We start from the raw sequence: 24,810 nt of genomic DNA, 5'->3' as shown, positions 1-24,810 counted from the left end.
TCTGCCTCCAGGTTTTAAACCTCCTGGCTAACAGCTCCCTCCCCTTGGCCTGTCAGAACCGGGGTGGGGTGGTCATAGAATCCAGCTGTTCCTTCCCTTGAGATTTTCCCATATGCTTCCTAAACTTTTGTAAACTGTCCCTTTATTAAACTCTCCCAGAATTATCCTAAATTGAATTTGCATCTATTTCCTTCTGGGACCCTGACTGATACTGAAACTGAGTGCCCCTAAAACGGAGTTCCTCTGCCGAGTTTATGGTTAACCTCTCTATCCAAAACTTCATTCAGTTTCTTGTCCTGCACCTGTTCCCCTCAAGATTAAGCAGCATCAAAGAAAAGGGTGGATTCAAACTGAGCAGGACCCCTTGGGGCCCTCCCATATATAAAAGCCTTTCCATGACCCCCATGTCTTGTTTCTAGGAAAAAGGCTTCAGCCTCTTAGACTTTCTCTAAGTTCCAAAGGGCATAATTAGGGGAGGAAGAGAATGCAGAAACAAAGGAAAATCAGCCAAGAAATAATAGTGCAGTGACAAAGCAGAGTCCTAGTTCCTTCTCAAGGGATATACAGAACAATCTGATACTTGCCTTTGAGTTGTTCTGCAGCATCTACGCCCGCCCCCCCACCCCGGCCCCTGGCCAGGTGGAGGAGGTAACTACATGCTGAGACCCCAGACTGGTTGGAATCAGAAGGTTGATGACTGAGATTGCTGGAACACCACCCTGTTACCTCACCACCAACCAATCAGAAGAAAGTCATGTACCCTGCAGCCTTCGAGAATTTCGGGTCTTTTGAGCTTGAGCCACCCATACAGTAAGTCTCCTACATATGAACCAGTGGCGTTCTGAGAGCGCGTTTGTAAGACCAATTTGTGCATAAGTCCGGCAAAGCTAGCCTAGGTACCCAATTAATACAATCAGCTATATAGTACTGTACTATAATAGGTTTATAATACTTTTCACACACAAACAGCTCAATATCAAAAAAACAAGCAACTCAATCCAAAAATGGGCAGAAGACCTAAACAGATTTCTACAGAGAAGATATACAGACTGCCAACAAACACATGAAAGAATGCTCAACATCATTAATCATTAGAGAAATGCAAATCAAAACTACAATGAGATATCATCTCACACAGGTCAGAATGGCCATCATCAAAAAATCTACAAACAATAAATGCTGGAGAGGGTGTGGAGAAAAGGGAACCCTCTTGCACTCTTTGTGGGAATGTAAATTGATACAGCCACTATGGAGAACAGTATGGAGGTTCCTTAAAAAACTAAAAATAGAACTACCATATGATCCAGCAATCCCACTACTGGGCATATACCCTGAGAAAACCATTCAAATACCGTATGCTAACACATATATATGGAATTTAAGAAAAAAAAATGTCATGAAGAACCTAGGGGTAAGACAGGAATAAAGACACAGACCTACTAGAGAATGGACTTGAGGACATGGGGAGGGGGAAGGGTAAGCTGGGACAAAGTGAGAGAGAGGCATGGACAAATGTACACTACCAAAGGTAAAATAGATAGCTAGTGGGAAGCAGCCGCATAGCACAGGGAGATCAGCTCGGTGCTTTGTGACCACCTGGAGGGGTGGGATAGGGAGGGTGGGAGGGAGGGAGACGCAAGAGGGAAGAGATATGGGAACATATGTATATGTATAACTGATTCACTTTGTTATAAAGCAGAAACTAACACACCATTGTAAAGCAATTATACTCCAATAAAGATGTTAAAAAGAAACACAAAAAAGAAAACACTTTTAATCTTACAGAACAGTACCTTGAAAAGTACAGTAGTACGGTACAACAGCTGGCACACAGGGGCTGGCATCAAGTGAACAGGCAAGAAGAGTTACTGACTGGAGGAGGGAGAGGAGGTGAGAGATGGTAGAGCTGAAGGATTGTCAGCAGTAGGAGATACCAGCTACATCACTGCTGCTACATCTTAACAGTACCAGCTACATCACTGCTGCTTTTACCCTTGCTTCTGGACATCCTGGGCTTGAAATAAAGATACTGTACTACTGTACTCTATACAGTACTGTACAGTAAAGTACACAAAAGCACAGCCACTTGCAGAGGATGCATGCACGTGACAGTGTATGCCAGACATGTGAACTAACTTACATGATTGGACACACGAATGCATGTTTGCGTCTTCGAAAGTTCGCAGCTTGAAGGTTTGTAAGTAGGGTACTTACTGTACTTGCTTGGCGTGTGCGATAAATGCTATACTTTCCTCACTACAACCCAGTGTCAGTAAACTGGCTTTGTTGTGTGGCAGGTGAGTTGACCCAATTTCGGTTTGGTAACAGTACAAGGATCTTTGTTCTCTGTTGTACCCCCTATCTATGTAGCACCCAATCAGTAGAAACAGCCAAGTCAAGGGGTGAGTACCCAGGAACTCAGTTACTTGGAAATCACCCAAGGAGAAGTGGGGACTCTCCCTCATGTTGCCCCAGACATGTCTACCATACCTTCCATCCACAGTTAATTGGGAACCAGGGCCCTAGACGTTGTGTCTTTTCCTTCTTCACCTTCAGGGTCTAATGGAGGCAAGATGGGTCCCCTTTGATCAGGCAACCAGGTAACCAGACAAACAGATAATTAGAAAACAAGGCCACCAGATAACCAGACAACAAGGCAAGCAGAAAAGTAGGCAGCATTCTCTGAGGTGCACATCTGCTGGTTTTGCTGCTCCACTTCCATTCTACCTTTTCCTAGTAGAAGATTTTCCCTTGGGGAGCCTCTCTTCCCTCACTCTCAGCCCCCTAGCTCACCTTCGACCTAAGCCTAAGCCAGTTAGCCAGTCAGGCCTAACCAAAGCTGATCCAGGACCTAAGTAACCAGAAAGTGTTTCTTTCTTGTTGGATCTGCTAAGAGGCAGTGAGATCTGGAGCTGCGGCCACCCGTTTAAATCCAGGGTGGGAGCCAACCTGGGGGAAGGCAAAGCTGAGAGACAGTCATTGTTTGAGCCCTGATTAAGCCATTCCTGAAGCTAGCTACCCTGGGACCTTTCAGTTATATGAATCAATGAATTCCCTTTTTGCTTAAAGCCAGTTTATATAGAGTGTTCATTCCCTTGTGTGTGATAAGAAATATACACCCTTGAACAACAAGGGCATAAATCCAAGTATAATCTACAGTTGTTCTGAGGTTTCTTCACAACCTCGGCGTCAACCAACTGCACATCATGTTGTCCTGTAGTATTTACTATTGAAAAATATCCATGTATAAGTGGACCCACACAGTTCAAACCCCCGTTGTTCAAGGGTCAACTGTATGTTTGATCTTTGTTCCTGGCACAGAGCTCTTAAAACCTCTGTAATTTCCTAAGTGATGAATGTCTGTTGTTATTAATAACAAGCCCTTTCTATCACACTTGAGTTTATGTTAATGAGGTAACTTAGGGTAGGGTCCCCACAGAGTCTCTGGATAGGGAATGTTTCCTGACATCACCCAGTGTACCTCTTCATCTGATGGTCATTTCTATCCTTTATAATAACCTAGTAATCGTAAGTGTTCCCCTGAGTTAGTGAGCCATTGTAGCAAATTATAAGAACTGAGGAGGCAGTTATGGGAACACCCTATTTATAGCCAAAATCCATCAGAAGTATGGGAGGCCTAGAGTTGCAATAGGTGTCTGAGGTAGAGAGTAGTCTTCCCCTCCCCACCCCAGCTTTATTGAGATATAATTAACATGAAACATTGTATAAATTTAAGTTGTACAATGTGATGATTTGATGCAAAATGATTACCACCATTTGTAGCCAACACCTCCATCCTGTTATATAGTTTTTTTCTTTAAATTGGAGTATAATTGCTTTACAATGTTGTGTTAGCTTTTGCTGTACGATGAAGTGAATCAGCTATATGTTTACCTATATCCCCTCCCTCTTGGACCTCCCTCTCACTCCCCCCATCTCACCCATCTAGGTCATCACAGAGCACTGAGCTGAGCTTCCTGTGTTTTATAGCTTGTTTCCACTAGCTATCTATTATTTACAGTAGCCAGGACATGGAAACAACCTAAATGACCAACAACAGATGAATGGATAAAGAAGATGTGGTATGTATATGCAATGGAATATTACTCAGCCATAAAAAGGAACATAATTGGGTCATTTTAGAGATGTGGATGAACCTAGAGTCTGTCATACAGAGTGAAGTAAGTCAGAAAGAGAAAACCAGATATCATATATTAATGCATCTATGTGAAATCTAGAAAAATGGCACAGATGAACCTATTTGCAGGGCAGGAATAGAGACGCAGATGCAGAGAACGGACATGTGGACATGGTGGGGAAGGAGAGTGTGAGACGAATTGGGAGTTTAGGATGGACCTACATACACTACCATCCTGTCACGTAGTTATCATTTTTTTTGTGGTGAGAACATTTAAGATCTACTCTCTTAGCAACTTTTAAGCATACACTACAATATTATTAGCTATAATTGCCATGCTGTACATTAGGTCCCCAGAGCTTATTCACCTTACAACTGGAAGTCTGTACCCTTTGACAAACATCTCCCCATTTCCCCCACACCCCAGCCCCTGGCAACCACCATTCTACTCCCTTTTTCTCTGAGTTTGGCTTATTTGTCCTGCTCTGTCTGACTTATCTCACTGTGCATAATTAATGCCTTTAAGTTTCATCCAAGTTATTGCAAATGGCAGGATTTCCTTCTTTCTTATGTCTGAGTAATATTCATTGTATATATATGAACAATATCTTCTTTATCCATTCATCCATTGACAGGTAATTAAGGTTGGTTCCATATCTTTCCTGTTGTAAGTAATACTGCAGTTAATATGGGGGTACAGATATCTCTTTGAGATCCTACTTTCATTTCTTTTGGATATATAATCCAGAAGTGAGATTGCTGGATCCCACGGTAGTTCCATTTTTGATCTTTTGAGGAACCTCCATACTGTTTTCCATAGTGGCTGCACCAACTTACATTCTGAAGTAGGGGGGGCAGTCTTAACCTGTGGGGTCTGATGCTATCTCTAGGTAGAGAGTGTCAGAATTGAGTTAAATTATAGGACAACCAGTTGGTGAAAAAACCCACACATCCTGTGTCCAAAGTGTTCTTTTTGGTGGGGAGTGGGGTTGGATCTTAGTTTCCCGGTCAGGGATTGAACCCGGGCCACCTCAGTAAAAGCGCCAAGTCCTAACCACTGGACAGCCAGGGAATCCCCTGGTGTCTGAAGTGTTCTGTGTGAGAATGTAGAGAAAGTTTTCCCAGATCTTGCAAAGGAAAGAGACCTGGAAGGGATGAGAGCCACTGAAACTTTGCTCCACCGGCCTGCTGTTGAGTGTGAGAAGGATCAGGACAAAACTACACACATGAGAAGAAGCCTCTCCATGCTTATGGGAGTCTCTTGGGAGGCTTGGGCTCAAACCTGGGTCTGCTTTTAATGAGCTGGGTCAATGGACATGTCCCTTCTGCTCTCAGGGCCTTGGGCTTCTCACGGATAGCCAAGGGGGAGACCTTCCTTCCCTGCTTTGCCAGTGCATGGGCCCTGGGAGCCGCTGGTGGGGTGTGGAGGCCAGGAGCAGCTGATTCAAACCTGGTTCTCAGATCATGAGGCCTTGTTCTATCTGGGAGAGGAGCCAGGGCCCTCCTGCCCCCATTCTTCATTGAGAAAACTTGGGCTCCCAGCCAGGGTGAGAGAATCATGCTGTGGCAGCTGAGCCTTCTTCTTTGCTTCTGGCCTTTCTCTTCTCTGCGCTCTTTCCCCAAATCCTGTCCTGAATCAGTGCTCAGGGAAGCTGAGCACAGGACGTTAAGATTGACTTTATCAGGAAAGCCCATCTGCTCTCACAACTCAGCCTTTAATCATTGGGAATTGCCTGTCTCACATGCCAGAGAAGTGGTTCTCAAAGTTTGGACTCCACACCAGCAGCAAGAGCAACACCTGGGAACTTGTTAGGAATGCAGGTTCTCAGGTCTCATTCCAGGCCTACAGAATCAGGTACTCTGGGGGTGCAGCCCAGCAACGTATGTTTGAAGGAGCCCTCCAGGGGATGCTCCCTCCAAGTGTGAGAACTACTTGGATCTCTTCTAGAACTAGCTTGGAGCTGTCGCTCATACAAAAGATGCAGGAGGGGATGGTCTGGTACTTGCCTAGATCCCTTTTAGCTGCAGATACGCCATTCCTCAGCTACTATGAGTGAGGGTGTCTTCTAAGGCCTCCAGCTGGTCCTATTGAGCATTGCCTTGTGCTAAATCCCTATGCCCAGAAATGCCTGAGAGATTATGTACTCACCCATCATATGTGGGCCACAGCCAATGACTGATGGATGGGGTATAACAGGCTGACCGCTTGTCTTAAGATGGGACACTCTGGTGTGAATTACTCTCTGGAGCCCCTCTGTGAATTAGGTTAAGTCTAGACTTCAATTGCTCCAAGTTGCTGCTTATCCCAAATCCCAGGCTCTTGTTGGTACAATAGGTATGAATTACTGCACAAGACCCTGGTGTAAAAAGAAAATGTCACTTGGTTTGCTTTGGAACACTAAAAATAAACCTAGCTCCGAAGCCCTGTCTGCCAAGATGGCTATGATTGGTACCCTCCTTTGAATGCTGGTTTGCAGTCAGCCAGGAGGGCCTCTTGAAGTCCGGGAAGCTGGGGAGGGCCCTGGTCACAGGCCCTGGTGGCCACAACTGTGCTGGGCCCATTTTCCTCTTGGTCTTAAAGAATCAACTCATCTACCCTTGATCCAGACATCACAGGGACATGTTTCTTAGGGAGCTCAGGAAACACAAAAAAATTGTCAATGATTTTCCTCCCCAAACTCTCCTTCCTGAGAGGAGAGAGAAGGAAAATGTTTACTTTTTGTCCTCAATAGAAAAAAAACGGCAAGACATGAATTAATTTCTCCAATTAGTTTCTGGGAGTTTCAGAGCAGATGGCAAATGTGTGTGTGTGTGTGTGTGTGTGTGTGTGTGTGTGTGTGTGTGTGTGTGTGTGTGTAGGGGTATGTTTGCATATTGTGTACACAGAGATGTGTTTGCATGTGTGAGAGACTGGGACTTGGGTTCCAGTACTGAGAGATAGTAACCAAGGCCAGAGATCTTATCGCTCCCTGAGAAGGTGTCCATCTCTCCCCTAGTCCCAGTTTTCTGCCTCAGGCCTCACAAATGATACGCTCTCATCTGCTACCCTCTTGGAGCCTATTGGGAGCAACAGAAGGTGGCACTGGACAGGACAGTGGGATGACCTGTCTAAGTTCTAGCCACCTCTCTGCTTTGGCACTTCAGGGATGTGGGGTTCTGACTCCTGTTGTTTGCTGTTTTTGCTGTTTGGAAGCCACAACAGCAAAACCTGGGTAATTATGGTAATATAGTAAAACATTTACAGCATTTTTTCCCCTTGGGAGCTATGATTATGGGTGGTTTCTATTTGATGTGTTTGTGTTTATTTGCATTTTTGAAACTTTCTACAATTGACATGAATTATGTGTATAATAATTAAAAATGAAACCATAAGATTAATTATAAACACCTATTCCTTGAGTGTCAGCTTCCTCTCCACCCACATCATCAATGGAAAGTTTGTATTTCCTCAACTTTGTATTATGAAAATTTCTTGGCATACATAAAAAAATGGAAAGAACAGTATGACAAACACCTATATAAATTTTCAGTATACCCCACCACCTAGATTCAAAATTGGAAATATATTTTCATATTTGATATATTTATATATATTAAAACATATACTTTTTTCCTAAAACATTCTGAAAGCAATGAAAACATTCTAAAACAATTTGTAAGTAAATTGCAGATATCATGATATTTCACTTCTAAACACTTTTCATCTCCTAAGAGTAAAGATTCCTGAGAATCCAGGTCAGTTTCTTGTAGAATGTCCTACAATCCAGCTTAGTCACAGTCAGCCCTCTCTCCTGGGCCACTTCCTTCCACCGAATGTTTCCCTGCATGGCTTCACCTGCCCAGACTGTCTGCAGATTCAGGGTCTATTGCAAACCCCACCTCCCTGACATTATCACTTACTCTCCTCTTTTGTTATATTACTGTTCATTCTACATTTCCTGAGTAGAACAATTCAGACCAAGACGCAGTCCTGCTCTCAGGGAGCCTGCAGTGCTGGTGTTGGAGGTACGGAACAGGTAACTCTGCAGTGTGGGGGGCTGAGGAGGCACTGGGACTCGGTGCTCTTGGAGGTAGAGGAGGTGTGCCTCCCTGAGGCTGGGGGCGGCCAGAGAAGGCATTTCAGAGAGGCAGATGGTCTCTTACCCGGGAGCTGAAGGGTACACGGGAGCATGTGGAGTCGGGGCAGATCAGGATTGGTAGAAGGTGCCTCGGTTAGATTTTCATGTCAGGAAAATTTCTCTGCCCACATAAATTTCTCTGCTCTAAGAAATATTGTTTGAACAAATGAACCACTGAATGGAGAATGGATTGGAGAAAAACAGGGACTATTGGGGAGCTATGGCAGTAATCTGGAAGAAAATCACAGTGTAACTTGAGTAGATGGATATTAGGGTTCTTAAGGGGTTACAGTCAGCAGAGTTTGGTTATTGAGTAGATGTGGGAGGATGAGCAGGGAGATAAGTCAAAACTGGATAAAGCATCCGAATTTCTGGCTTGAGCAACTGGACCGACACTGGTGCCATCAATAAATCAGGTAATTTGAAAGAAGAAATAAGATTTTACAGCTGGGTGGGGGAAATGAGCTTCCTTTTTCACGTGTTTTGTTTGAATTTCCTGAGGCTTATCCAAGTGGAGACATCTGATAATTGGGAGTTTATATGAAAGGTTAGGGGACTCATCTAGAGCCAGGATACAGACTTGTGGGGCTTCACTGTATGAATGGCAAATGACACCAGACCTAGGAAATGAGTGTGGCTTGAGAGGAGAAATGAGCTGAGCCCCAAACCTGGAGGAACCGCCACATTTAAGAGTTAGAAGAAGACTGAGGTGTGGCCAGAGAAGTGAGAGGAAAGCCAGGACCTGGTGCCAAAGAAACCAACAACACTACCAAAGGAGGATGAATTGGTTAGTGAGCCAAATGATCCCAAGAGAATAAGACAGATGAGGATGTACAAAGGTCCATGGAAGATGATATCATTGAAGGACAGTATCAATAGAGTGATAAGGGCAGAAAGATTCCAGGGACTTGGGTGATAAGCAGAACCCAAGGCAGGGAGATACCAATGAGGGTATGCTTTGTGAGCAAAAGGAAGGAGTTGGAAGTAGTGGATGGGTAGATGGAGGAAGGGAAAGCTCTTTGAAATTGGTCTCCCATTCTCCATTGTTCCTCAGTATCCAGCTAGTGAGAGCAAAGCTGTGATGGGACCTAGGAATGCAGGAGGATGGTGCTAACTGCCAAATAAACACACCATACAGGGAAACCAGCCAAGGCTGGGCCCAGAATCTCTGGAACGGAACCCATCTTCCGTCTGCAGCAGGAAATGGTGTTGGGAGCTGAGTTTACTGTGGAATTTCCGAGCAGTGAGGATGTTCCTGGTGAATTCTTTTTATTTATTTATTTATTCATTCATGAAAAAGAGCTGGAATTAAGTCATCAGCCACCCCCCCACCCCCCGAAAAAACCCATTCCCTCCCACAGAGGAAGTGCTTAATTTAGCCTTATGTTCCAGTCAAAAAATATCCCTGACGTTTGGAAGTTTCTGCTGGTTGTTTGTCACCCTTGAATATGGCAGGATGTTAAATGCATATGGCAAGATTGGACTCTTTGTGCCTTGATTTCAGCTGCGGTCCTAAGAGAATAGGTGGCACCATCCCAACCTCCACACCAAGAGGAAGTCCTGTTCGACCATCTATGCAGGATGTGGAAAGACTGTCTCTAAAACCAGCTTTAGGAACCTTAGATGACCCTTCCCTCTCTGGCCCATAAAAGAGGTTGGCAAGGCAGAGAAAGAGAGTTGAAATGAGTGCTATGGGTCTATCTCCCTTGGGGTGAGGTAGGGGGTGCTCTCCCTTATCTAGAGTCAAATGAGAGGGTCTTCGATTGCACCATATGTGCCCCCTGGAGTTTGCAGGACTGGCATCTGATTCACCGAAGAAAGTTGATCTGTGAAAGACTGTGCCTCAAACTGACTGTCTGAGATCTAAATGGAAATGTGACTGTGTTTGGAAAGTAACTGCAGCCTGTGAGGTGGTGGGTCAAAGGAACTAGTCTTTTTGTACCAGATGTAGCCACACACAAGAGGCAAAGAGGGTTGTTTAGGTCCTTCCCCAAGGGCTACCTGGCATAACAGGGTGATCCCAGCATAAGGAGCCTGAAGGTAAACCATCCCAGAATATGGGTATTTAAAGGAGGTGGCTTTGAAAAGACATTCTAAGCAAGTGTTAAGACTGGGACCCCAAGGCTTTCTCAAGCATTTATAGGAAGGGTTCTTGGCTGCACAATGAACATCTGTCTAGCAGCAAAGATCAGAATACAGCTGTTGCCTTCACATCTGTGATATTGTGATTTATCATGGAAAGTATATATTTGGTCTTTGTCCCTGGTTTCTGGTTATAAAGCTTTGAAAACCCTTGGGATTTCTGAAGTGATAAGAGCAATAAAGGTGTCTTGATATTCATAACAAACCCCTTTCAACCTCACCTGAGTTTATGTTAATGAGGTGACTTTTGGAAAGCCCCTAAGGATGGAGGAGCTGGTTTCCAGGGCAACCAACTTTCAGTCCCATCCCCCTTGACTTCCAGAGAGGGGACAGGGACTGGAGATTGAGTTCAATCACTAATAGCCAATGATTTATTCAGTGACACCTGTGGAGATGGGGAGAGTGGCATGCCTGGATAGGGCATGGAAGCTCCTCACCCTTTCTCCATACCTTGCACTACACACCTCTTCTGTCTGGCTGTTCTGGAGTTATATCTTTTTATAATAAACCAGTAATATAGTAAATAAAATATTTCCGTGCATTCTGTGAGCAAGAACTTAATCAGATCCAAGAAAGGGGTTGTGGGAACCTCTGATCTATAGCCAGTCAGTCAGAAGCACAGGTGACAACTTGGACTTGCAGCAGTTGGTATCTGAAGTGGGAGGGGGGCAGTGTTGTGGGGCTGAGCCCTTAACCTGTGGGATCTGACGTTATCTCCAGGTAGATAGTGTCAGAATTGAGTTGAATTTTAGGACACTCAATGAGTGTCCCCCATGAATTGAAGAATTGCTGGGTGGTGTTGAAATAAACACACACATTGAAAAATCCAAGTCTATTGTTTCATAGGCCTTAGGGAGCTGCCATTAAGCTAAATAATGGAGGATGTCAGAATACAGAGGCCAACGAATAAAAGTCAAGAGTTTTCAAATGTAAAAATAAAAAAGAAAGAAAAAACGTTGTTATTTGGGTAAGTTTAACATCAAATTGAGTGTGGATAAATATACACCTGAAGGCTTCTAAAGGTTGGACGGGACTGGACTGCTAAAGAAATTACAAGCCTGGTCTGCAACCCTTAAAGCAACACCAGACCTGCTGCACCAGTCAGAAGTCAGTTGTGAAAGGTGTGCAGAACCCAGGGAGGGCACATGTTTCAAAGTCCGTTTCATTATTTATTTATTTAGGCCATGCTGTGCAGCATGCAGGATCTTAGTTCCCCGACCAGGGATTGAACTCATGGCCCCTGCATTGGGAGTGTAGAGTCCTAACCACTGGACCGCCAGGGAAGTCCCAAAGCCCATTTTAAAATGGAGAAAAATTAATCTCCAAGTGGCAATTCCAAGGCCAAAGAGGAAAAGTGCAGAGCCAAGTGAGCCAGCTGAGAAACTCAGGGCAGAAATTTTACAACTCCTTGTCCACCAAGTGCGGCTTGATCATAGCTTAGACCACTGACTGCTGAGCAGGTTTCCCATTCTCCCATTTTTCAAATGAGAGTTTCTGTTGCAATTATCCTATTTCTACTTCAGCATTGTATACATCACCATGTGTGGTGGGGCTGGATTATTTGTCTTTTATTTTATAGGTCACTGAATGGAGAGAAATTTATCCAGATCTGATGGGGAAAGCAGCACATCTCTCCTGGACCTGGACTTTGAGCTGGAATCATTCATTGGATAAGACTTTGGGGTCATCTTCCTTGGGGAGGGGCAAAGGTTTTTCCATGTATGGGCAGAAGGGTTTACATGGCCAAAGTGGTGGGCAGTTAGAAAGATTACTAAATTGTACCCCATATTCTCTATTTTCCTTTTATTTTATGGCAGTAGAAGTAGAAGTTTTTGCTAGGCACTTGATTGCTCATCTAAGACCCCACTTCCCAGATTCCCCAGCAGCTAGATGGGGCCATGTATCCAGGCCAATGGGATATTTGTGGCAGTGATGCATATAATTCTCTGGTTGTACTGTTAAAACAAAGTTTACTTGTGTTCATTCTAGTTTAATCTTCAACTCTGAGATGATATTTTATTTCAAATTCTGTCTTGAGCACTCTCACCTTATTTCTAAGTCTTTCCATTTTGATTTATGTTGCTATTTCCTATCTTATATGTTCTTCTCATTTTCTTTTAGCTCATTTTGGTATAGTACATTACATTTTGAAATCTTCTTTGTGGCCACATCCTTCTGGCTCATGTTCATTATCTGTAGGGATGTTACTTTGCTCCTTGTCCTCTTTTTTTAAAGTAATAACACTGTATGGGATTTGGCCTTGATAATTTTCTTTGCTTATTTCTATGTGGAGTTAGTTTACCTGAACTTTTTGAAGGAGGCTGGCCAGGACTTCCTGTACCAGCTGAATAGAAGCAGTGACTGTGGGTTTTCTTGTCTTATTCTAGAATTTTAAGGATAAAAATTTAATGTTTCTCCATTAAGTATGATTTTTTAAAAAGGATTTTGGTAAATATCTTTTACCAGGTTTAGGTAGTTCCATTCTGTTTATTTATTTATTTTTTAACATCTTTATTGGAGTATAATTGCTTTACAATATTGTGTTAGTTTCTGCTGAGTAACAAAGTGAATCAACTACATGTATACTTATATCCCCATATCTCCTCCTTCTTGTGTCTCCCTCCCACCCTCCCTATCCCACCCCTCTAGGTGGTCACAAAGCACCGAGCTGATCTCCCTGTGCTATGTGGCTGCTTCCCACTAGCTATCTATTTTATGTTTGGTAATGTATATATGTCCATGCCGCTCTCTCACTTCGTCCCAGCTTATCCTTTCCCCTCCCCTTGTCCTCAAGTCCATTCTTTACGTCTGCGTCTTTATTCCTGTCCTGCCCCTAGGTTCTTCAGAACCACTTAAAAATTTTTTTTAGATTCCATATATATGTGTTAGCATACGGTATTTGTTTTTCTCTTTCTGACTTACTTCACCCTGCAGGACAGACCCTAGGTCCATCCACCTCACTACAAATAACTCAATTTCGTTTCTTTTTATGGCTGAGTAATATTTCATTGTATATATGTGCCACATCTTCTTTATCCATTCATCTGTCGATGGACACTTAAGTTGCTTCCATGTCCTGGCTATTATAAATAGTGCTGCAATGAACATTGTGGTACATGACTCTTTTTGAATTATGGTTTTCTCAGGGTATATGCCCAGTAGTGGGATTGCTGGGTCATATGGTAGTTCTATTTTTAGTTTTTTAAGGAACCTCCATACTGTTCTCCATAGTGGCTGTATCAATTTACATTCCCACCAACAGTGCAAGAGGGTTCCCTTTTCTCCACACCCTCTCCAGCATTTATTGTTAGTAGATTTTTTGATGATGGCCATTCTGACCAGTGTAAGGTGATACCTCATCATAGTTTTGACTTGCATTTCTCTAGTGATTAGTGATGTTGAGTATCCTTTCATGTGTTTGTTGGCAATCTGTATATGTTCTTTGTAGAATTGTCTATTTAGGTCTTCTGCCCATTTTTGTTTTGGGTTGTTTGTTTTTTTGATATTGAGCAGCATTCCTATACACTAACGACGAAAAATCTGAAAGAGAAATTAAGAAAACACTCTCATTTACTGTTGCAACACAAAGAATAAAATACCCAGGAATAAACCTACCTAAGGAGACAAAAGACCTGTATGCAAAAAACTGTAAGACACTGATGAAAGAAATTAAAGATGTTACAAACAGGTGGAGAGATAAACCATATTCTTGGGTTGGAAGAATCAACATTCTGTTTTTAGATAACTAAGAATTTTTATTTTTAATGGGTGTGAATTAAATTTTTTAAAATTTGAGATAATCTTATGCATTTAAAAAATTTAGTAATGTGGTGAATATTTAATACATTTTAATGTTTAATCATTTCTGAATTCTGGAGGTAAATCTAACTAGGGTATGATGTATTGTTGCTTTAAATACATTGCTGGATACAGTTTGTAGAATTTTATTTTGAATTTTTACATTTATGTTTATGAGAGATATTGATCTGTGGTATTTCTTTCTCATTTCATTCTTGTTTGACTTGGGCATCAAGGATTTTCTAGCCTCATAAAATGAATTGGGGCATGTTCTCTTCTTATTTTCTGGAACAGTTTGCATGAGATTGGAATGATCTGTCCCTTGAATGCTTCGAAGAAACTGCCTATAAAACCATCAGAGACTATTTTCTAATGGGTAGATTTTTAAACTTTTGACTACATTTTTCAAATGGTTATCAAATTATTTAGCTTTTCTATTTCTTCTTGAGTCAGTTTTGGATAGATATAAAATGAGAATGTCACCCATTTCATCTAAGTTTTCATCTATGTTTAGTAACAAAAAGTTGTTCATAGTTGTTTATAGTTTAAATTTCTATCATTATGCACCTTTTTCATTTTTAACATTAAGTTGTGCCTTTTTCTTATATATTGTATATGTATTTAATTCCTTAATTTTATTACATCATTCCTTCTGCTTTCTTCAGATTTATTCTATTATTCTTTTCCTCTTGTCTAATGTTGGCTGATTAACTCAACAATTTTCAACCTTTCTATATGTGGAATCTAAGAAATACAACAAACTAGTGAATATAACAAAAAAGAAACAGGCTCACAGATACAGAGAAAAAATTAGTGGTTACCAGTGGGGAGAGGAAAGGGCGGAGGGGCAATATAGGGGCAGGGGATTAAAAGGTACAAAACTATTATGTGTATTAAATAAACTATAAGGATATATTGTACAACATGGAATATAGCCAATATTTTATAATAACTACAAATGAAGCATAAATTTTAAAAATTGTGAGACACTGTATTGTACACCTGTAACTTATATAATATTGTACTTCAACTATACTTAAACTAAAAAAACCCAATTTTCAGCCTTTCCTCTTTTCTAGTATTATCATTTATGGTTATATATCAATCTTATGCCATGTTTCCTAGAAGTAGAGCCTAAGATAGGGATTCTTGTGTACACGATTTATTGAGAGAGGGCTCTAAGAATAACAGAGCTGAGGGAAGCTGGATAAAGCAGAGGAATAAGCTAAGCAAGGATGTGGGCTCAGCCAATCTACTTGAGCCTGACATATGGGGAGCTGTAGAGCACACCTGGCCATAGAACCGTTCCTACCTTGAGGCAAGTGGGCTGGACATTTGTACTCCTATTTGAGTCAGTGATTGGCTACAGACTGCTGGTGGGAGTGGTGGATGGGGGCATAATCTCCCAGGTGAGATAGATCCCATGAACTGAGTAAGGGCAATTCACTGGATAAGAGGCAGACCTGAGCTGCTAGCAGGATACTCATAGACACTGGAGATGGGCACGTTGACCTGTTAAAGGGGCACCAACAGCAGCTACTACATCCAATAATATATAGGTAACATTTTTATTATTTCATATTTGTACTACTATATGATTTTATACTAAATTTATTTTATCTATAACTGATTTAGAAATGAGTTGAAAATAATTTATAAATGTGGTTTTTAGTTATCTCTTTGTCAGATTTATAAATTAATTGCTTTATATTAAGAGAACATTTATGATACTCATTCTTTGCCATTAGTTTTGAAATGCTTTATTCTGTGGTCAATTTTCTGGTAAATATTGTATATGTGCTTGAGAAGAATGGTGCTTTTTTACCTCTTGTTGTGTGCTAGGTTCTACATATGCCTTAGATCAAGCTTACTAATACTATTGTTCAAACCATCTATATTCCTGAAAATTGTTTAATCTACTTTTTTCTCAATTATTGAAAGAAGTTTGTTAAAAATTTACCTGAAGATGATTGATTTGTCAATTTCTTCTTATAATGCTATCAAATTTTGTTTCATCATATTGCATCAATTCTAAGATGTACGTATTTTTTTCACATTTTAACATTTCTGTTATTGGGATACATTTCACAATTGAAGGTAAATTGTGATCGCTTTTGGCCAGGTGGAAGTCATGATGCAGTTGTCATTGCCTGAGCATGGATGAACTTGGGCATCGTTATTCCTATTGCCATCATTTCACATGAGTGACGTGCATGTTGGCACATCATGTGTGGAAGTTAATGTCCATTTTACTTTGCCTAACAATATTATATTAACTCAGCATTGAAATAAAAAGTTGTGCACATTCTATGTGCAGAAAGAGAGCAGCAGGCAAAAGCAGCTAAATGATGTTGAAGCAATTATCATTCTTTTTTTTTTTGTAAAACAACAACCAGAGATTTTATGAAATAAAATGAAGATATCCATAAGCAGATGAAGCTGTGTTATGACTAAAAAGCTTGCCTGTCACTCACCAAGCAATGTAATGAAAGGCAGGAGAAATTCCCAAACCCCTCAAATTGGATGAAAGACGTTTCAAAACAGTGAGAAGCTGGTATGACTGACGTGTCATGTGGAAACTATTACTAAAGCTTTGAAAATGAGTTTCCAGAAGCTTTCTGCTTTGAACAGAAGCTGTTTAATTTCTTGTTATGTGATTCAGTTGGGAAAAAAGATGAAACTATGATTTTAGGCAAATAGAGAATGATGACAAAATCACACATTCTTTAAATACCTCAAAACTGTATTGTCAATTCTAAAAGCACTAAAGAAATTAATATCATAAGCATAGGTTACCAAAACAAGGAAATCACTGTGATGTTATATGTAGCTGCTGCTAACCAAAAGATGCCAATATACTTAATATGAATAAGGTGTTTGGATATGCAAATTTCCAAAATAGAATACCTCAGAGAGTAAAAGAGTTATGGATTCCTCTTTAAGGATAGCAAGGACTGTCCCAAGTAAACTGGGTCACCCTAATTTTAAATTATAAAGCAATTTCTGAGGATTTTCTCCAAAGATGCATAAAATAATGGAAGGATGCTGGCTGGGCCAATGGAGGACGAGCTAAAGGCCATCTAGAATAGATATAGAGGAGCCGTGGGCAACCAATCCACTTAGTACTTTAGTCTTGATGCACTTTGTGGGCATTTATTTGAACAGTGATATAATAAGCTTAAGAGATGGAAACAATGAAAATATAGATGAGAGGGCCTGAGACTGAGAGAATACAGTGAGAAGTTCTAATATATATTTAATCAGAGTTCCTGAAGTTGAAGACCAAGATAGAAGATGGGAACAGAGGCAATATTTGAAGAGACAATAGCTGAAAAATTTCTGAAACTACTGAAAGATACCTATCCACAGATTTAAGAAGCTTAGTTCCAAACAGTCTACGTAAAAAGAAATCTTCACTTAGATACATCATAGTGATGCTACAGAGAACCAAAGACACAGAGAAAAATCTTAAGAGCAGCCAGAGAGAAAAAAAAAGAGAAAGATTACTTTTAGTTAGCTGGCAATTGAAGTGAGAAGAAAGTGGAATGATATTTTCAATGTGTTGGGGAAAAAAACCCCATAGAAATCTATACCCAGCTAAAACATCTTTCAAGAAAGATGAAACAAAGTCATTTCCATAAAACAGAACATCTAAATTATGAGTTTATCCCCAGCTGAACTTTACTAAAGATTGTTCAGTCAGTACTTTAGGTAGAAGGAAAATGAACTCAGATGAAAGAGTTGAGATGCAAAAAATAGATGAAGAGAAAAAAAGTAAATGTGCTCATGTATTTTTCCATTGTATTCACTTCCCAATATCATACGCACTCTCTTGCTATGGCTTCCCCACTTGCCCAATTCTTAGGAGCTTCTGAAATGGAAAATAAAACCACTGCTACCAAATGCGTTTAGGGGGTTGAGAGAAAGTCATTTCAAGGCCAGAGTATTTGCTGTCATCAGAAAGATTATGACTACCTTTATTTTGAAATTTGTGATGGAAACCAGAGAGAGAAAAATATGGCTTAAAGGAAACACATTATGGAATCATTTCAAGGCTTTTATACAGTTTAAAAAATGAAATCTAGGGGCTTCCCTGGTGGCACAGTGGTTGAGAGTCCGCCTGCCGATGCAGGGGACATGGGTTCGTGCCCCGGCCTGGGAAGATCCCACATGCTGTGGAGCGGCTGGGGCCATGGGCCATGGCCGCTGAGCCTGCGTGTCTGGAGCCTGTGCTCTGCAACGGAAGAGACCACAGCAGTGAGAAGCCCACGTATCGCAAAAAAAAAAAAAAAAAAGAAATCTAAAAGGAGCTCTCAATTCAATGATAAAACAAACAACCCAATAAAAAATGGGCAAAGGATTTGAACAGACACTTCACAAAAGAAAATGTAGAGATGATAAAAATGCACATTAGAACTCTGAAAGTTTGAGAAGCTCTGAACTAGAGTGAAGGAACTTGAGGGCACTGGGGATGATCTGCATCTTGTAGGTGAGAACGGCTACCGTTCTCTGCGGCAGAAGTTCCTAGTGCTGTGAGCTCTGGAGTGTCTTCTCTCTTAACTAGTGACAGATCTATAAACAAATCCTGGGAATTGCCAAGAACAGAATGCTGTTTAAAGGAGCTCTGATCTTTCTGATGAAAGATTATTTCACAAGGCAAACACATCCTTCAAATGTACTTTTTATTTTTCTGAGTCTGAATTTGAATGCTTTGTGTATCTTGATCTTTGCTCCTGCCACAGTGTTTTGAAAGGACCCTGGACTCTCCTTTCTCTCCCCAGGTCATGTCTTCCAGGGTTGTCACAGGGACCTGCTCCACTTTTCCACATGGCTCAATTCCAGCTTTCAAGTCTGTGGGGAAACAATGATGAACTGGCCATTCTCCTATGTGTGAGGCCTTTTCCTTCTCCACTAAATAAAGACAAGGATGAGTCAGTCTCTGCCAACCTCCAGGATCTCCCAGTCCTCCCAGTGACTCAGACGATGGTCTGTTTAAGGAGTAAGTGCTCCTCCCAGGAAGTTGGTAGCCCCAGCCTCCACCTACCTGAGTTACCAGCCCTGGGTGCTCCTATTAAGACACAGAGACCCGGAAAGGCAGGCCAAGAAAGATCAGGGATAAGTGGACCAGGAAAGAGGATAGGAGATGAAGAGCTAAAATGCAGGAGGCTAAATTTGTTCATTTTCTGGTGGCCCTGGGTGGACCAACTAAGGGCTCAGTGTCCCTATTTGAAAATGGGAGAAATTGAGTATCCTACAATATTAATAGACTCAGAAGTGGCCCAAAAGGAGAGAGATGTGTCCTCCAGGAATATATCCGGCTGGAGACAGACACACTTTGGAACTTTTCTGTGCAAAAGGGAGGGAGCCCTGGAGATGGTTTGTCCTTGAGGATTTCTAGGACAAGCTATAGCCTGATCAGGGCCTGCAGGAGGGTGGGGAGGCCTGGATGGGAGGAGGGGCAGGAGGTCAGATGTGGGGAGGCAGGCCTGAGGCAAGGGAGCTTGGCAAGTAGGGGCACCTCTGGGGGCACAGAGCAGCTGGTGGAAACACAGCAGCCCAAGACTTTGGTTTTGGTACTGCCTATGATGCTGGCTCTGGTTTTCTTCTCCCTGTCTCCTTCACTGCTTCTCTGTCCATCTTTGTTTTTCTGTATCCATTCCTCCCCTCTATCCTACAACACAGTGAGTAGTGAAGGTTCCCCTCCCCATGGGTTGAGTGTTTCCTTTCCTCTTTAGATGGTGACTGGCATCTGCTTATGGAAGCAGCAATCAACCCATCCTGTTTACTTGTCACTGACACAGTGCGTTGTGGTCAACAACGCTGTCTGCCACAGCTTCCCAGGGTGGGGTGGGGGCCAGGATGCTGACACACACAGGCACACACACTCAGCCATGACCAGGTCAGTCTGCCCCACCAGAGCTATGAGGTCCTGGGCTGTCCCACTCTGATGTCTGGGATGTTGTGAGACAGTCACCTGGACTGAGCTTGGCACAGACTCAGGGCTCAGAAAATATCTCCTGACTGAAGCTGAGTGCACAATGCACAGCTCTTCGGAGGGTCGGGGAGGTCTCAGAAGCCAGAAGGGCAGCACCCAGAGCGGATAATGTTAAATGTTAGAAGGCATCTTGCTCAGAGCTCCCACTTCTATATGAGGGCATTAGGACCAGAGATGGCAAAGAGCTTGGAGAATGGTTCACCCTTAACCACGCCCCTTCTCTGCTCTTCCTCTCTTGACTAGTTCATGTGATTGAGACACACGTCTTTGTTTTTCTGGGTTTCTCCAAATCCTGCGCAGTGGCTACTATACAGGGTTAGGCTGGAGATTGACAAGGTTTCTAGGGGTTGGTGGTATGAGTGGGGAAAGGGTGGGAGTAAGGCTAGACGTGTGGAGGACAGATGGTGGTGGAGGCATGGAGGAATCGAGGCCAAGAAGATGGTGCTCTGCTTTCAAGGTGATTGCCTACGCCCCGACCGCTAAGCTCTGAGCACAAGAGCCCAAGTAGACAAAGATGGTCAAACAAACAAACAAAAAATCCAAGGAACAAATAAAACCCACATAAGCTTAGAGTCTAGGTAGATGCCCTTTGATGCTTTGCAGAATTCCTGAGGTCTTCTGGAGCTCGCCAGGGTCTACATCCTGGCCTGATTGCATCCAACTATGACGGTGAAGAACAAGACAGAGATGGGTTCAGGGGCTCAACTCCATCACTCATTACTGTGTGACTGGGGCTCATGCTTCCACTAAGAAATGACTCATTGTCTGAAATTCAGTTTGAACTGGGTGTCCTAAATTTTTATTTACTAAATCTGGCAACCCTTCCAAACCCTCCAAAAGTCGGCCGCCACCTCCAACCCGAGGCCATCGGTAGCAGACCCTGAATTACTTTGAAGTCTGGCATTTCATCTAAAAAACTACATAAAATTTAAGTTCATCTCCATGTTTCTATCCTTGTTTTGATATAAAACAGGTATTAAACTATTGGGTTAGAAAGCAAACATATTTCACGTATTTACACCTGGTTTTGGAGTTGTTAAGGCCTTCCCATCTCAATGGCCAACTTTCCAGGTGGACAGAAGGAGGCCCTGGGCTGCACACGGGGCCCTGGGATTCTCTGCACCAGGTACCAGTGAACTAGGAAAGGAAGAGCAGGAGGGTGGGACTTTCACAAGGTCATGTTTGTTCAATTTAAAGGACTTCATTTTTGTCTTCTTATTTTACCTTTTTGATTGGTGTTTAATTGTCTCTTCTTTCACAAAATGGGAATCATTTTAGTTAAAGAAAATTAAATTCCCTTACTTGGTAAAGTAAAGTGCAGGCAGGCAAGCAGAGCCAGAGCCTCCAGAAAAGCAGGGAGGAGGCAAGAGGGCACAAATCCCCTGAAAACAGCAGAGGGTGTTTTCAGAGCAGTGGCTACACATTGGAATAATCAGGATGCCCAAGTGGTACCCCAGAACCCCTGCATCGGAACCTTTAGGGGTGGGACCCAGGTGTCAGTGCTTTTTAAAATTTCCTAGGTTATTCCATTATTCAGCTAAGGTTGATACCTTTGCTTTGGAGCTTTGCTACTTAAAGTCTGGCCTAAGAATCAGAGGCATCAACTTCACCTGGGAGCTGGTTAGAAATGCAGAATCTCAGACCCAACCCCAGACCTGCTGAATCAGAACATGCCTTTAACAGAGTCCCCCAGTGCTTTGTATACAGTCTGAAAGAACCTGCTTTAGTGGATCTGTCAGGAGGCTCATCTTTTTTTTTTTAATTTTAAAATTTTAAAAATCTTTATTGGTTTATAATTGCTTTACAATGGTGTATTAGTCTTCCCAGCACAACTTATTGAAGAGGCTGTCTTTTCTCCACTGTATATTCTTGCCTCCTTTATAAAAAATAAGGTGACCATATGTGCGTGAGTTTATCTCTGGGCTTTCTATCCTGTTCCATTGATCTATATTTCTGTTTTTGTGCCAGTACCATACTGTCTTGATTCCTGTAGCTTTGTAAAGTCTGTCTTGATTCCTGTAGCTTTGTGTAGTCTGAAGTCAGGAAGCCTGATTCCTCCAGCTCTGTTTTTATTTCTCAAGATTGCTTTCAGAAGGCTCATCTTGATGGGGTGGTCTTAGCTGCAGCTGGCCTCCTTTAATGGGAATCTGAAGGCCACAGGTGCTGGTCCCTCCATTAGAGTCTGCTCAGTATCTCCTGCTGCTGGGTGTACAAAGCTGAAGACTTACAGCAATGGAGCTTGTATCCTTTGGCTGTGTCTGTTAGTGTATTTTCATTAGTGCATCATTATTCCATCAGAATAAATGTACAGTGACCAAGGATGTTGGCTGAAGATCAGGGAATCCTGTCCTGGAGGAGAAACCTAAGGACACCAGTCAGGATGTGTGGTGAGGACAAGATAAAGTATACAGTTTGGCCTTGACTTCAGATGCAATATTCATATACTGCATGCCTGGTTTTGAGCCAAGTACTCTCTTGTTTTCTAACTCTTTCTTCAATCAGGTGGAATTGACATAACTTGTAAAAGGCTGGGAGTGGGGAACGATGATACTCTTTATTTGTCCTTCTATATCAGCAGCTATTGCCACAACAGTGCTGTGCAACAACCATGAAACCTCGGTGGCATAAAACAACTAGTATTTATTTCTCATGTGTATGTGGGTTGAATGAGATGACTGTTGATCTCATGTATCTATAAGTTGGCTGGGTGCTGGCTTGCATCAGACAGGCGCTTCAAGATAAATGGCCTTATGGAGTTTGGCTCTAAGTGCTGGGTTGAGCTCTGGTCTGCTTCTTGTGTCTTCATTCTTTGGCCCCAGACTGAAGGGCAGTAGTTATCCAAGGGAGCATTTCTAATGGAGATGGTGAAAGCATAAGAAGGAAGTAGAAACATGCAGGAACTCTTAAGACTGAGGCTCACAACTGACACACTACCACTTCTACCCCATTTCATTGACCAGAGAAAGTCATACAGTCAAGCCCAATATCAGTGGGTGGGAAAATATACTCCACTTCCCTGAGTCCATGGCAATAATATGGGAGCACAATACTACACAGGGAAATGAAGAATTATGGCCCATACGTCAACTCACTGCATCCTCCAACCAGAAACTATACTGCCTTGGGAATATGTGACCCATCCCTTCTAGAACCGTATAAACTTCCCCATGGAAGAGGCTGCTGGCTGTTCACCAAAAATCACTTTCCTACCCTTCCTGGGCTCCCAGCTAGAACACATTTCCCAGCCTTCCTTGTATTTAAGGTATGACTATGTGACTTGTTTTGGCTAATGATATGTGAGTTGAAGTAATGTCATTTTTCAAGCCAAGGCTTTCCTCTGCTGCTGGCATTGTGCAGATGACTATAAGGCTCTAATGGTTGCTGAAGGCATAAGTTGAAATGAGCCTAGATCCCTGAATCACTATGTGGAGGAAGGCCATTATGAAATGGGAACACTTCTTTATCATGTGGGTAAGATATACATTTCTATTATGTTTGAACCACTGTATTTTTGGGTCTCCTTGCTATAGCAGGCAGCATTATTGTTACTAATACACTTCTTAAAGCCCTTCTTCAAGGGCTCTGTTCTCATAACACAGGGAGACCCAACTCCCTATGATGGTGGGTGTGGAAGTACTTTGTAAACTGTGAAGTTCTCCACACACGTGAAGTCTATGATTAACGCTTTACTAATGTTTCAACTCAAAATGCAGTGTAAGTCAGCTGTACTGACGTGGCAGAGACTGATGTTAATAATTACTGATATCTAGAGGGGGCCTGATGGTTTAGACATCAGTTTCCACATCCTTTATTCTTTTAAATTTTCACCACAACCCTGAGAGACAGGCTTTTATCACTACCCCCATTTAAAGGATGAGAAAAGGGAATCTGGCAAACTTGCTAAAGGCCTCACAGCTGGTCAGGTGCCTGAGCCTGACCTTCTTCCTCTTGTCATTCTGGAGAAAACAATGAGGAGCTGTCTTAACTCCAGGCCACTTTGCACCAATCAGGCTCCAAAGTCTCCCTTGGGGGGACAGGAAAACAGGTTATACCCAAGGCTGATGCTGGTGGCTTGATGTGTAAGGAGCATTTAAAGTTCCAGGTCCTAGTTAAAACTGCCTACCCAAGGAATCTGTTCTTGAAGATGAGAGAGGTATTTTTTGGGGCTTCTGCTTTGTGGTAGATTATCTGCAAAGATGGTTCCTAAGGATTCCTTCTATTCCTGTATGCACATTTGTTATGGGTTGAATTATGTCCCTCCCAATAGACATCTTGGATATGTTGGAGATATATTGGAGTCCTAATCCACAGGACCTCAGAATGTGACCTTATTTGGAGATAGTGTCTTTACAGAGGTATCAAGTTAAAATGAAGTCATCAGGGTGGGCGCTAGTCCATTGGTGTCTTTATAAGGGGGAATTTGGGCACAGAGATACGCATAGGCAAACTGGGAGAACTCACATGAAGATAAAGGAATGAAGGCAGAGACTGGGGTGTTGCATCTACGAGCCCAGGAACACCAAACCATCAGAAGCTAGGAGAGAGGAATGGAACAGATTCTCTTTCTCTCATAAAAGGAATCAACCCCCCCGACACCTTGGTCTCAGACTTCCAACCTC

The sequence above is a fragment of the Neophocaena asiaeorientalis genome, unplaced genomic scaffold (genome assembly GCF_003031525.2).
Source record: "Neophocaena asiaeorientalis asiaeorientalis breed wild unplaced genomic scaffold, Neophocaena_asiaeorientalis_V1.1 scaffold82, whole genome shotgun sequence".
NCBI classification, from domain to species: domain Eukaryota; kingdom Metazoa; phylum Chordata; class Mammalia; order Artiodactyla; family Phocoenidae; genus Neophocaena; species Neophocaena asiaeorientalis.
Note: the sequence above shows the minus strand (reverse complement) of the source record.